The sequence below is a fragment of the Octodon degus genome, unplaced genomic scaffold (assembly GCF_000260255.1).
Source record: "Octodon degus isolate 3935 unplaced genomic scaffold, OctDeg1.0 scaffold00119, whole genome shotgun sequence".
NCBI lineage: Eukaryota > Metazoa > Chordata > Mammalia > Rodentia > Octodontidae > Octodon > Octodon degus.
Window position 1 is genome coordinate 625,629 of NW_004524695.1, and position 13,643 is coordinate 639,271.

Genomic DNA, 13,643 nt, shown 5'->3' on the forward strand with positions numbered 1-13,643 from the left:
TCCACAACAAAGAGACTGACCCAAAGCCACATCTGGGTTTTATTCAGTTGTGAAGGAGGATTGGCTTCAGGATGAATGACTGAGAATTGTGGGAAGTAGATGAGCACTGTGAGCTGGGCTAGCTAGGTGATCTGCATTTACCTCTGTCATATGCAAAGAAAAGGATATGCCGAAAAAGTAATTTGCATTATGCTATAGAGATAGTATCTAATGTTTTGGGGTCTGGTGCTTTAGCTCCGATGTATAATCTTTCAAGCCCTAGGAAGTCATAGCCTCTATCTCAAGGCCCGATCCCAGCTGACAGTGTCAATGTGGAGCACTGGCTCTTTGTTCTATCTTGACCTGGCTCATATTAAAGAGCAGCAGGTGTGGGTTATCAGGGAATCACATGCTGTCTTCAAAGACTACCACCAGCACCTCAGCTAGACCAGTATGCATTGCTTAAAGCCAATTAATTGAAAGGATAAGGAAAAATCCTAGCCAGCTCTGTACCTATTAATACAAGGAAATAGGATCAGGCTCAGCCAAAATGGAGAGAATCACTCTTCTTCCAAGGAGAGCTGCTCAGGTGGTACTCCACATCTTAAAAGAGTGATTTACCCAGACTGGCAATTTCTACTGGGTTATTCTACTCAGTAGGCATTGAGTTGGATAACAGACATCCCTTATGTATTCATATAATGGAAAACTGGAAGCAATGAAATGTTTCTGTTTATTAGATATTATCTAATATAAGTCCATTTAAGAATTGTGTACCTAAATCTATTGGGAGGAATGCAAATTTTTGTTTTAAGCATTAACCTGTGTCTGAGTAACTGTAGAGCCATGCTGTACTTTTTCCTAAATTCCTGAAATAGTTGGGCACATGTTTACATAAGTAATAACTTCCACAACTCTAAAATGATGAAGACAGGAGGAATCGACATGGACTGGCTATTTCTCCCTGCAGTTCTTGGAAATTTGTAGATCTTTTGAACTCTATAATTTTTAATGCCCATGACTAATAAAGTACCTTTATAGTCTTATAAGTAAATTCACTTATGAGTATCTATCATCCAAGATAGTTTGCTTTGCTGACCTTGGAAGAAGCCCACCATCCAGAATTCCAAAGTAAACGGAGAGATGTGAAATGCAACAGAAATGAGACTTTGATGGTAATTATGCAAAATGGCTTTCTGACCAAAGCTAGGCATTATTGATACAAATAATCAGTGGCCTTTGTGCTCCTAACTTGCAAGCTCTCTCCCTCCTATCCTCATGGACTAAAGTCAGAAAGGTACAATCTTCCCATTACTATCTTAGTTTTTTTACTAAATCCATCCTTCTCTGTGCATTCCTTTCTTTGTCGAATGTCATTCACTTATTAGTTACCTTGTTCTAACATGTTGTTGGGTTTCTGGGTGGGGATCATTCTTTGATTTAAGCCCTTAATAACTGTCTTCACTGTTTATGGATTGGGGTGAAAATTTGCATCAAAAGCTAAATAAAAATATATTATTTCTTACAGAGTCTTAACAATTAGGTTAAAAAATTCACTGGAGTCCATGTTAATTTTGAAGTTCAAATCCTCACTCATGGCAGATTTTTTAAATAGCTCCTAGTTGAACCACATGTCTATTTTCATGTACTGATTATACACTTTAAATTGTTTATTGTCAGAAAAACATTATTTTAGGTCAGTAATTCTTTTTGTTAGATGTTTATATTTTATGGACAATATAATGGTGAATATGAACATTTGAATTAGGTAGTTATGTAAGTAAAATATCTGAGTTATTTATAACAGAATACTAAATATATTCATTAAGTATATAATTTATATATTCTTTATTCTTAAAATTCATAAATGGTACATTTGAGTGTATAAAATACATTTCATATAATGGTTTTCCTATACATGGGAATGTGTGTGTAACACTGTTGCAAATTCAAAAAATGTCTAATCTTTAATAAGTTTTAGTAACTTCTAGTGAAACTGTACATATAAGAAATAGCATCTTTTGTCAAAATATAGGTCAAGTTGAAAATAAGCTTTAAAGAATGAATTTCAAAGTGATTGAGGGCTATATCTGGTTATCCTTTTAAGATAGCCTAACGTTAATAATTTATCAAGCACAACTCATTTAATGCCCTAAAAACAGTTGTAAAAGAAACTTGCTCAAAATGTTTAATACTTGTGGATTATGTAATCATTAAAAAGTTTATGATTTAATATAAATAGTTGTAAGAAGGACTAAATGGCTTACTTTTCTCTGTAATGGATATCTTACTGTCTACTTTTTGATTAAATTAAGATCTTAAAATCAGCTGTTTAAAAATCATTTCTGTTTTTACAAAAATCATTGTATGAGGTTTAAACATAAGAGATTATGAACTTTGCTCATCTGCAATATGTTACATGTTCTTTTGTAGATGTACAGTGCTCATATCTATTTGGGACACAGTTACATTTTAATAACAAGTTGTAAAATGACTGATAACCTACGTGTAGGGTCACATAATTTTAAACTAAGAAGAAAGTTAGGATTGGGCTGAGGAGATAGCTTGGTGGTCTAAGTGCCTGTCTGGCAGGTGGAAGAACCTGGTTTCTATCCCTAGTACCGCATGCCAAGCCAGGTGTGCTGTGCCAGTCACTGAAACCTGGCATGGTGGCACATGGCTATAATCCCACAGCTAGGGAGGCTGAGACAGGAGGATCATTATGAGTTCGAGCTGCATAGTGAGACCATGTATCAAATAAAAGATTTTTAAAAATTTAAAATGCAACATTAAAAAATTAAAATCTGACTTTAGGGAAGTCACTTCTCACTCCTGTACTATTACAACAATTTTAGGTTTACTGGAGGCAAAGAAATCAAGGGGCACTGGGAAAAGTGGAAGGAACTAAATTTTATTACACTGGAGGGCCCAGAGGAGTCAGCACTCCAGAAGTTTGAACCCCGAGTCTGGGTTAGGAGAGCTTGTGGTGGGAGAAGGTAAGCAAACCAAGTTGCAGAAGCAAGACAAGCACAGCTACTCAAGGCCGACAGGTTTACAGCTCTGCACATCTGCGTGGCCTAGATGTGAACCAACAGGATGCCGTGGAGCTGTCTGATGTTAGCACACCTTGGTCCAGCTGGTGTGGGAGGTGCAGCTGGTATGGAAAGGGAGGCTTGGGAGGGGGCACAGTCAGGGGACGTCCAGCTTGAAAACTTCAGTTTTCACCACCAGTAACTATAAATGTAGCTTAGAGAGCTTGCAAACTGGAACTACTACAGTCATTCACTTCACGATGCCAAATGAATGGCCAAGTGTTTGCTTAGGCTGTGTTTTTTTACATTAAAATTGATGTCATAATGATGAAGATTAGTGCTGGGGTGGAATCGAATGCTTTTGCACAGAGGTATGTTCCCCAAGTCTTTTTATTCTGAAACAGGGTCTCACTAAGTTGCTCAATTGCTCAGGTTGGGCTTGAACTTATAACCTTCTTGACAGCTTCCCTGACTACTGGGTTGAACAGCATGAATCAGTGCCTGGATGACATTAAAATGAAATTTAGAATTCTTGCACTGAGAGTGGGTTAATGGTAGAGTTCTAGCCTAGCCTGCATGAGGCCCAGAGTTCAGTGGCCAGCACTACAAATAATACAAATATTACAAATGTAAATACAATAATACAAATATTCTAGAATTTACAAGGGATACTGGACTCAGTTTGAATCAGGTTTGAAAAACCTTAGGAGCCACCATAAGATGAGAGGTAGGGGATACTGGGATATGTAAGTGAAGACCCCAATCTGTATAAAAGTGAACAAGGCTTCAGGGAAAAGAAACAGGATAAAGTTTCCTATTAAATAAAATCTTAGATTTTTAACAAACAAACAAACAAACAAACAAACAATCCCTCAGTTTATTTACCATTTACCTTATGGTTTTCTCTCCAGCCTGAAGTAGAACAAAGAAATCCCTTGTGATAATAAGAATTCAGGTATACACAGAGTCCAAGAAGGCACAGCACTCTTTAGAGTCTCTCAGCAAAGGGACAAGGGAGTAATGGGCAGTGTTCATGGTAAAGGAGCCAGGTCTCTCTGCAGCCAGGGTCCTGGTTAGCACCCATGCTGGTTCTGGGCACCACGAGCTGTGGCTGCCTCAAGGTCACCGCAAGGGCGGTAGCATGGAGAGAATATGTACGTGTAAGGCTGTGGGTGTCGGAGAGGAAGGGATGCACTGAAATTTCAGAAGGAAAGCCCTCTGGATCCTCTGTACCCCACGCCTCTGTCCATCCTCTTCTAATGTTCACCTTTCTGCTTCTTGCCCACTCATTCCAATGAAACTTGCTCTATTGTCTCCAATGGGACAGTTCAAACACTAAGGAATCTGGAAGAGTCATTCAAAAGAATACATTAAATAAATAAATAAAATGCATAAATAAATGCCTCTAGGACCCCGGTGCTAAATCAAGTATGCAATATCAATCCTGGAATATCTAACTGAAACTAAGACCCTGAGGAATGATTGGGAATCGTTTCTTTTCCTTCGGTCATGGAAAGAGGAACTAACTGTCCCTTGAAAATCAGCCCCAGTGTGGGAGCCCCCTGTGCTATGTCCAACTGTTGAACACAGTGTTTAGGTAGGGAGAGGACTGGGGTAGCGTCTCGAAGCCCGGGCACTCCATCCCATGTTCATGGCCTACTTGACTTCTGCCTCTAGTCATGCCTGTTAGTTTCCCTCTTTCTTAATTTCCTGCTTATAAAATGGGAGACCTCGTTATCATGTGTAGAGATGGAAACGCCAGCACTCGATCTGACCATGGGACACTGTATAATTGTATTGAAATATCACACTGTATCCAATAAACACAAGATGTTATAAAAAATATTGTGACTGTGTAAATTAAAAAAAAATTAAGTAAAATACACATTCCATTAAGCCTCCTTAAAATACTCCCCTCACTTTGAACAAAGTTATCAAGCTGTTCTTGCCACTTTCAGAATCCTAGAAGTCTTCCTTCATATAATTGTTTTCAGTTGTGCTGTCATGGCTCCTTTGATGTCCTAAACTGGTTCAAAACATGTTTCTTATTATTTTGACTTTAAGGAAGAACTGAAAGTCACACAATAACAGAACTGGTAAATAAGGTGTGTGAGGATACAGTGTAATGATTTTATGAGCCTACATTTTTATTGGGTGACACTCTGCAGCATATTTTTGATCATTCCTCAGACTTCCAGTCATGCTTCGGAAAGTGGCGGGAACAATGAGGTTAGTGTGTCTGAATCAAGGGAGACTTTTTTTTTTTTTAAATGTATTTGGTCTCACTATGCAGCTTGGATTTGCAGTGATCCTTCTGTTTTCAGCCTCCCCAGCACCTGGGATTATAGGCATGTGCCAACAAGGCCAGTCTCAGTGGCTGGCTCAGTGCACCCGGCATATGGTGCTGGGGATTGAACCCTGGCTCCTGAGCTTGCCTAAGCAGGTGCTTAGTTCACTGAGCTATCTTGCCGGGCCAAGTGAGAGATTTTTGAGTGTGATTAATGACAATGTATCTTTTTAAATTTAATAACTAACAATATTTTCGATCAGCTCTTGTACATACAAACATTACATGTCAAAAAAGTTTAAATTATAGGCCTGGGATATATCTCAGAGATGGAGTGCTTACCTTAGCATGCTTGAGTCCCCTGGTTTGATCCCCAACACTGCTAAATAAATAAGTTTTTAAAATTACTGTGCTGTCAGGTGGTGCATGTGTATAATCCAAGCACTGGAAGCTGAGGCAGGGGGATTGTGGGCCACATAGCGAGTTCAAGGCCAGCCTGAGCTACATAGCAAGAATCTGTATCAGAAAGCAAACAAACAGAATAAATAAATAACCTATGCTATCCATGCTGCTAAATCAATAATAAAAAAACAGAGAGGACTTCTTGATTGTCTAAGTGAATTTCCATGCATATATTTCCTTTGAATGTTCTTTCGTCATTTACTAAGACTACAATAAATACTGTTGAGTTAATAAAATGCAAATTCTGTTTGTCTATCAGAAAAAGGATTTCATTTAAATGGAATCCCTTTGAAAGACATTTTGCAAATTCAGTTGTAGATCCTGGGTAAAAAAAAAAGTTAAATTAATGCAATGAGAAGAATCCACACAGGGGCTGGGGAGATGGCTCAGTAGAATAGTGCTTCCTTGGCAAGTGCAAGGGTTTGAGTTCAATACCCGCTTCTACAAAGAAAAAAAAAAAAAATCCACTCAGCCAGAAGGAATTGAAGATGGACACAAATATAATGGCTTGGGTCAATTTGTCCACAAGGACAAATTTCCCCCAAATATTTTGCAATAATTGTTGTGACGATTAAAGAAATAGGACCTACTTGTTACTTTTTTAGTACAGTGAAATTTTATCAGTAAACTAATTTCTAGAAATATTTCATGAAACTTTGAGTCATGCTTTTGTTGGATTAGTCATTATCCTCTACATCAGTCAGTGCAGACTTTACCATTTGCTGAGATTATGTTCTTTCTCAAATTTGCGGAATTTATGCAGTTTCATAAGGCATGGCCCAGTCTTCACTATTCCTACTATTCACTAGTTTCTTGGTAGAAGTCATGGGCTGAGGTTGCTACACTTGCACACATCTCCCCCTGGAGGATCCTGAGACCTCTGCACCCTGCTGCCATTTATTGCCTCCTGGTTGCCCTCGTGCTGCACTAGGTCACGCTTTGAGCAGTGCCTGCTTCCCTGCACTAGATCCTAAGCTTCACAGAGACAGCAGTTCTGTCTGCTTTTTCTTCTGCCAAATCCCAGAACCCAAATCGAATAATAGAGAGGACTGTTTGGTAAAATAGCCTGTCTTTTTATTTACTATGCTGAGCAAGGTGAAACATAAAGGGCTCTCAGTGAACATTTATGGAAAGAATGGATAGTCCTCCTTTTGAGGCACAGACAACACAAGCAAAGCTTGGGAGAATGAAGCGGAGAGTGAACACTTCGAACACGGCCGGCTTCTGCAGCGAACCGAGCCTGCGGTGGCTACAGGAGAAGGCGGCAGCGAATGGGAGAGAGGCATCGCTTGGCAAGGGTGGCCCTGGGAACATCAGAGAAGCTACAGGAAGTCCTGTCTACAGCGAGCATTACTCTGGCGCTGTCTTTATCCCCTGTTGCCTAAAACATGCTGTCCCTGTGATATTTTCTATTTTCCTCATTTTGCAAAGTACACATGAACTGCTTTAAAAAACAGAAAATCCTTAATTCCAGTAATTATCTTTAAAGATTATTAGCTGATCTCAGGGAGAAACCTAGCAGCTGGGTAGACATAGCCAGTCTTCTCCTATCTGAACACCAATGTCTCCATATATCAGTGAGGGGTTTGGACCACAATGATTTATAGATTTTTTTAGTAGTGTTGGAAAGTTTTGCTTGTTAAATCATAATAAAGTGTGTGATAGAGAGGCTAGATGAATGTCTCGTTTTTGTGACATCAATTTCTTCCAACAGGCTTCTCAGAAAATGAAGCAGTTCTAGGCATGAGGAGCAGCAGTAGCTCTCCTCAGATGGGCCTCTGACCATTAGCACTTAATTAAGAGGCATGGATTACATATATCGAAGTCTCATTTTAGATTTGGCACCAACTGGTGCAATTTGGGGCCAGTTCTTTAGACTTCACTAAAGCACCCTTCAGGCCCTACAGCGCCAACCTGTTGTATTTATTTGTTTATTTATTTACTTGTTTCTTTAAATTTTTAAACAGGGTCACACTAACTTGTCCAGGTGGGCCTCAACCTTGTGAGCGTCCAAACTCTTCCACTGAAGTAGTTGTGATTATAGGCCTGTGTTATGACCTCCAGTTCCTGCCATTTCTCATTTCTCTATTTTTATGGTTTTTGTCCCATTTATTGCCCTGTACTGATTCCAAGAGACAACGGACCAGAGCCCAATTTATAAGGCATTTCCTGCATACTTGTAGGAGCCACACACAGGCTGGACAGAGAAGGAAAACAAAAAAGCAGACTGAGCTTCACATGGTATTGTTCCATTCGCTCACATCTGCTTGAAAGGTCCTTGGTATTTCTTCTGCCCTAGCATAGTTTAATTTTTATGTATTTGGTACAGGGTCTCACTACACAGCTTGGACTCATAGTGATCCTCCTGTTTCAGCCTCGCTAGTGCTGGGATTACAAGCGTATGCCACGGTGCCTGACCCACTCGGCTCGCCCAGTCTTGGTGGCCTGCTCGGCATGCCTGGGGCAGGGACAGCATGGTTTGCAGTACCAGGGATAGAACCTGGGTCCTTACACTGGCCTAGGCAGGTGCCTAGATGCTGAGCTATCTCCGTGGTCCCCTGGCATAATTTGCCCCATAAGGCTAACATCAAAGGAATAACATGGATTTCTTGTTCCCCTTCTCAGGTTCTCACTGAAATTATTAAGAACCATGATTAAGAACCACCTAGCAGATCACTAAATTCTGAGCTGATGATTGGTATTTAGACCAAAAACTGAGTGAGGAAGACCCACCCTGGATGTGGGTGGTACCAGCCAGTAAGGTTGTAGCCTGATGGAATAAAAAGGGAAGGAAGAAGGAAGGATTCCCTTTCCTTCAGAGAAGCTCCTGTCTTCATCATTGTCTTGGGGTCCTGGTCTCCAGGTCCTTCGGTCTTCTAGTGCAGACTCCTCAACCTCTGAACACAGACTGTTCAGCTTTTTGATGCAGACTCACACCTGTGACCCATTAGTGAACATCCGCGCTTTGTCCTCAACTGCAACTGGATCTTGCAGCTGTCCAGTATACAGGCAGCAAGTTTGCATCCTTCTGTCTCTAGTCCTATGAGCTATCTTATAAATCATGTCTATACCTATATCTATATGTAATCCATATAATTTCATTGACTCTGTCCCCATAGAGAATGCTAAGTAATACACTCACATGTAATGCTCCTTGCCCACCTTCTCATTGTCCTTTCATTGCTTTTGTCCTTAAACTTCGGGTATGGAGTGACTTGAATATTTGTTCTCTGGAGTTTGCCATCTGGTGACAGTACCACAAGGGCCAGGCCTAGGGGAGGCCAAGCAGACCCAAGCCAGTGTGGAGTGGTACCATTGTGGGTACACCGGCAACACCGGACCTCATCTCTGAAGTGGAGAGAAGGCAAATCTGTGGAGATAGTGAGGGCTGAGAAGGGGCAGGTGTGTGGAGGGAGCAGAAGCTGAAGCAGACATGCCCAAGAGGGTGGCCTGTGGCATAAGGAAGACAAAACCCTGCTGCAGGAGTACTGCTGCCACTTGGGTAAGGCTGGGACCTGGTAAGGTGTTCATAACCTTCCTTGTCCCGGTCCTGGGATAAGCTTATCAACAGTGAGCCTTGAGTCTGAGCTGGGCCTTGTGCCAGGAGCAGGTGCTGTGGTGAAGAGAACACTGTTCCTGCTGGTCAGTGATCCGCCACGAGGTCATCAGGAGCCCCTGAGCATGTGCCATGTGCTTTCCACTTTGAGTAGTTTGCATGTGCAGATATTTAAATGTGCGAACTTCTGAGTCCCCACAATACCCTTAGAAGCAGGTATTATCCTCATCACCATAGTCCTTACTGTCCTTGTTTTACAGATAAATAATTGTGCCAGAAAGAGGTGAATCAATGTGTCATCTAAAAATAGTAAACCTCCAAGCACAAGGGCTTGAGTTCAATCCCCAGTTCCTCAAAAAGTAAAAAATAAAAATAAAAATAGTGAACCTAGACTTTGAATCAGCAGTTTGGGGATGAGATGGGGATGAGACAGAGGAAAGGTGGCAAAGGCAGTAACCCAGGTCAATGTGAGTGTGGGGTGAATTACATGATTTTTGGGTCTGCATGTCCCAAATAGCACATAGAATGGGTTTTCATGGGTACCCTGTAGGGTTATTTGCTAAGTTGGGGGACCCTCTGCAGGGGTCTGGTGTTTGCTCATTCACACTGTTGCCAGGCTGGGTATGGGGAAGGCAAGGCTGGGTAAGTAGGCATGGGCAGGTCCCAGGGGCCAGTGGCACCACACTGAGTACTCTGTACTGCATTCTCATGAAAGGATTGAAAGAGGAGGGGACTGGATGGCTAGATTCAATGTGTGCTTTAAGAAGGTCTTCTCAGGACAACAGGGAGTAAGGTTTACGGGAAAATACGACCCTTGCACCAGTCCAGGGGAGACTTGGACAGAGGTGAGTAGGACAAGTACATGGCACATCTGAAAGGCAAGAAAGAGAAGAAAGCAGGAGCACTTTGGGGTGTGTCACCCATGAGGCTGCACTGGATACCCTAGGAAGGTAGGCTCGAGCATGGCCTCATGCCTTGCTCTTGTCATTGTTCATTCCTTAATGGTTTCTTTTGTGTGTGTGTGTGTGTGTGTGTGTGTGTGTGTGTGTGTGTATTTAGTACAGGGTGTACAGGGTGTACAGGGTCTCACTACATAGGTAGGATTCGTAGCGGTCCTCCTGTCTTCAGCCTCCCAAGCACTGGGATTACAAGCCTGCACCACCATGCCCAGGCTAATTTCTTAATGATTTTATCTTTGAACTTGCTTTCCATAAAAGATGTCCAGTGAGAGAGCAGGGCCTGCAGAGGAAGACAGGTGACCTGCACAGCCTGTGTCACCCACATCTGCAGACTTAGAGCAAATGCACACTCTATAAGTGGCTTACAGAGATCTACCTCCAAGTGGGTGGCTGGCAGCCGAGAGCCCAGGCTGCCCTTTGGAGTCAGCCCTTGCTTCATCTGCAGAAAGAAATCCGTGACATTTGCAGAAATCTGTTCCCTAGTCACCACACAGTGTTTCCTATAGTTTTATATACTTGTCCTCAAGTGAAGCTCAGAAATGTGAATGGGAGAATTCCAGGAATAAACCATCCTTACGGTTTAAGCTTCACACTGTGCTGACTTGCGTGGTGCATTGTGCTGCTCTCCTGTGGGATGTGAGCCGCCCTTTGTCCAGTGAGCTCAGGCTATACATCCTGGCTGCCTTTTAGTCCCTCCATGGCTGTCTGGGCAGGGCTCCAGCTCTCCTGGCTTTCATGTCACTGTCATCAGCCACTGTGCTAGTGCCACTCACCCGCTGCATCTGTCACTGGGCCACAGCATCCTCTCTTACATCACTGCAACAAAGTAAGGGCACAGACTGAAGGAGTCAGGCTGCTGCCAGCCTAGGCTGACCAGGAACCACTTTGAGCCTCTTCCATCCCACTATACTTTTCCAGCTGCTAAAGATATATAGTTATGGTTCAATAGGGCCCAGCACCTAAGGATACACCCCAGCACCCCATCATTCTTCAGCCCCATCCATGACAGGCAACCACCACTCACTATATTTTCCAAGCCTTGTCCCTGGTGGTTGCCTCAACTCCTCATCACTGAACTCTCCCCCTCAGAAATCTCATATTGGCCCTTTCCTTTCACAGCTCTCTGTATGTTCATGACCCTATAAAAGACCTCATAGCCTGTATGAGAGAGTTATTGGTTTGGTAAAGTGCCAGGGTGGTCTGTCTCAGACTTGTACTAAATAAACCTAGCCTGGTTAGCTCATATTCTGTTATTTCTTCCTTTTTTCATAGCATGGGTAGCACAGTAAGGGATTTTGAGACCATATAGTTTTTATGACAGAAACAAAAAATTGCTCTGTTTTATTATCAATTATTATTGCTATGAATATCTTAGTATGCCTAACTTCTAAAGTAAACTTCGTAAGTATTATGTATAAAAAGTAATGCAAATACCCGTTCAGGGTTTCATGTTATTTGAGGCTTCAGAAATTCATTATAGGTTTTGAAACTTAATTCCTGTGGGGACCATTGCATTTTCATCCCATTGTCTTGAGCAGGGTGACCAACAATGATGCCATCTTTGGAGAGGAGGGCCACTGGAGTGGCAGACCTGGGAGGCCTTCATGAAGCCACATTGTAGGCATTGTCTCGGAAGTCTCCTGTACCTGCTAGCCTGACGGAAGTTCCTGGGTGGGCATCCGCAGGCCTGCTGATTGGGGTCTGGCCACAGAAAACTGCTCCTGGGGTACATCAGCCTCTCAGGGTTTGGACACCTAAGTTGCTTGAAGCTACTGCCAGATATACCCTTTCGGAATGGTGACTCCCTGCATACCTTCAGTATAGAGTAAATCTGATCCTGTTTTATCCTTGGCATGGATCAGGATGGTGATGATAATGATGGATCTCATCTGATTGTATAGTCAGGCTGGCCTCAGACTTGCAGTGATCCTCCTGAGCAGGCCTCCTGGGTGCTGGGGTTTCCAGTGTGCACAACTGTGCCTACAGGAGGGTGATTATTATGGTCATCATTATTATGTTTTAATGTATTTGGTTGTTGCAGGGTCTCACTATTCAGCTCAGACTTGTGATCCTCCTGCTTTCAGCCTCCCCACTCCTGGGATTACAAGCATGCGCCTCCAAGCCCAGACCCTGATCGGCTCAGCCCACCCTTGGGGCAGGACAGGGATTGAATCACAGTCCCTACACTTTCTTAAGCTTGCCCAAGCAGATGCTTTAGTCTGCTGAGCTATCTCACTGGCCCTGAGGGTGATTATTTGTTTGTGTGTGTTGTGTGTGTGTGTGTGTGTTGTGTGTGTGTGTGTGTGTGTGTGTGTGTGTTTATCAATCAGATTTCATTGGTACATTTTAGGTATACATAATGATCACATTCATCATGGGGAATCACACGTGTACATGAAATAACTTGGTGCTTTTTCCCGTTTTCCTAACCTTCCTTCTACTCCCTTTCCCATTTACAAAAGCTTTGTTTTCATTTTTTCCTGCTTTTCTCACTTTCTTTTTTTTTAAAAAAAAAAAAAATTCTCCTCTTTCTTTCCTCCTCCCCCTCCCTTGTTCCCTGACAAGGATTATTTTGGCTGCAAGCTATCAAAGTGGTGTTAGTCATCTGAAGACAAAAGGTTTTAAATTCAATATTCAGTCCGAAGAACAACTCAGATCAAAGAGACTCACAGGTGAGATTCATCAGAAAATATTTTCAACTTATTTATTTCAGGAAATAGCATAAGATTCAGATGGCCTTTTATTCCACAATTAGTAATAAAAGACTTTGGATGCAATGTAAAAGAAGCGGAACAAATGAGTTTCTAAATCAGACATAATGATTAGGACTTCTCCCTCCCAAAATCAATACTTCACACATCTAAGCCCTATTTTTCTGATGTAAGTCTACAGGCCCAGGGCATAGCATATATGAAGAGGACCCTGGGAAATGTGAAGTGGGGCTTGCTCAATTGCACAGATGGGCTTCAGGTATGGTCTCTTTTTGAAGCAAATAGAGAGGTGCACTGGTCTGGGGGATGCCTGAGCCTTCACAAGTACTTTGGCTTCCTCTGTCCACTGATAATTACAGGTTGGGAGCCTCACCTGGGCATTTTAGCAATTCAGTAAGACCCTGTCTCAAACTAAAACATACAAAAGGTCTGAGGTCATAGCTCAGTGAAAAGGCCCTCAATTCAATTCCCAGTACCATAAAGTGCATACATGTATCCATCCATCCATCCATCCATCCATCCATCCATCCATCCATCCATCCATCTATCCATCCATCCATCTGCTCATCCATCCATCCATCCATCCACCCATCCATCCATCTATCCATCCATCCATCTGCCCATCCATCCATCCATCTGCCCATCCATCCATCCATC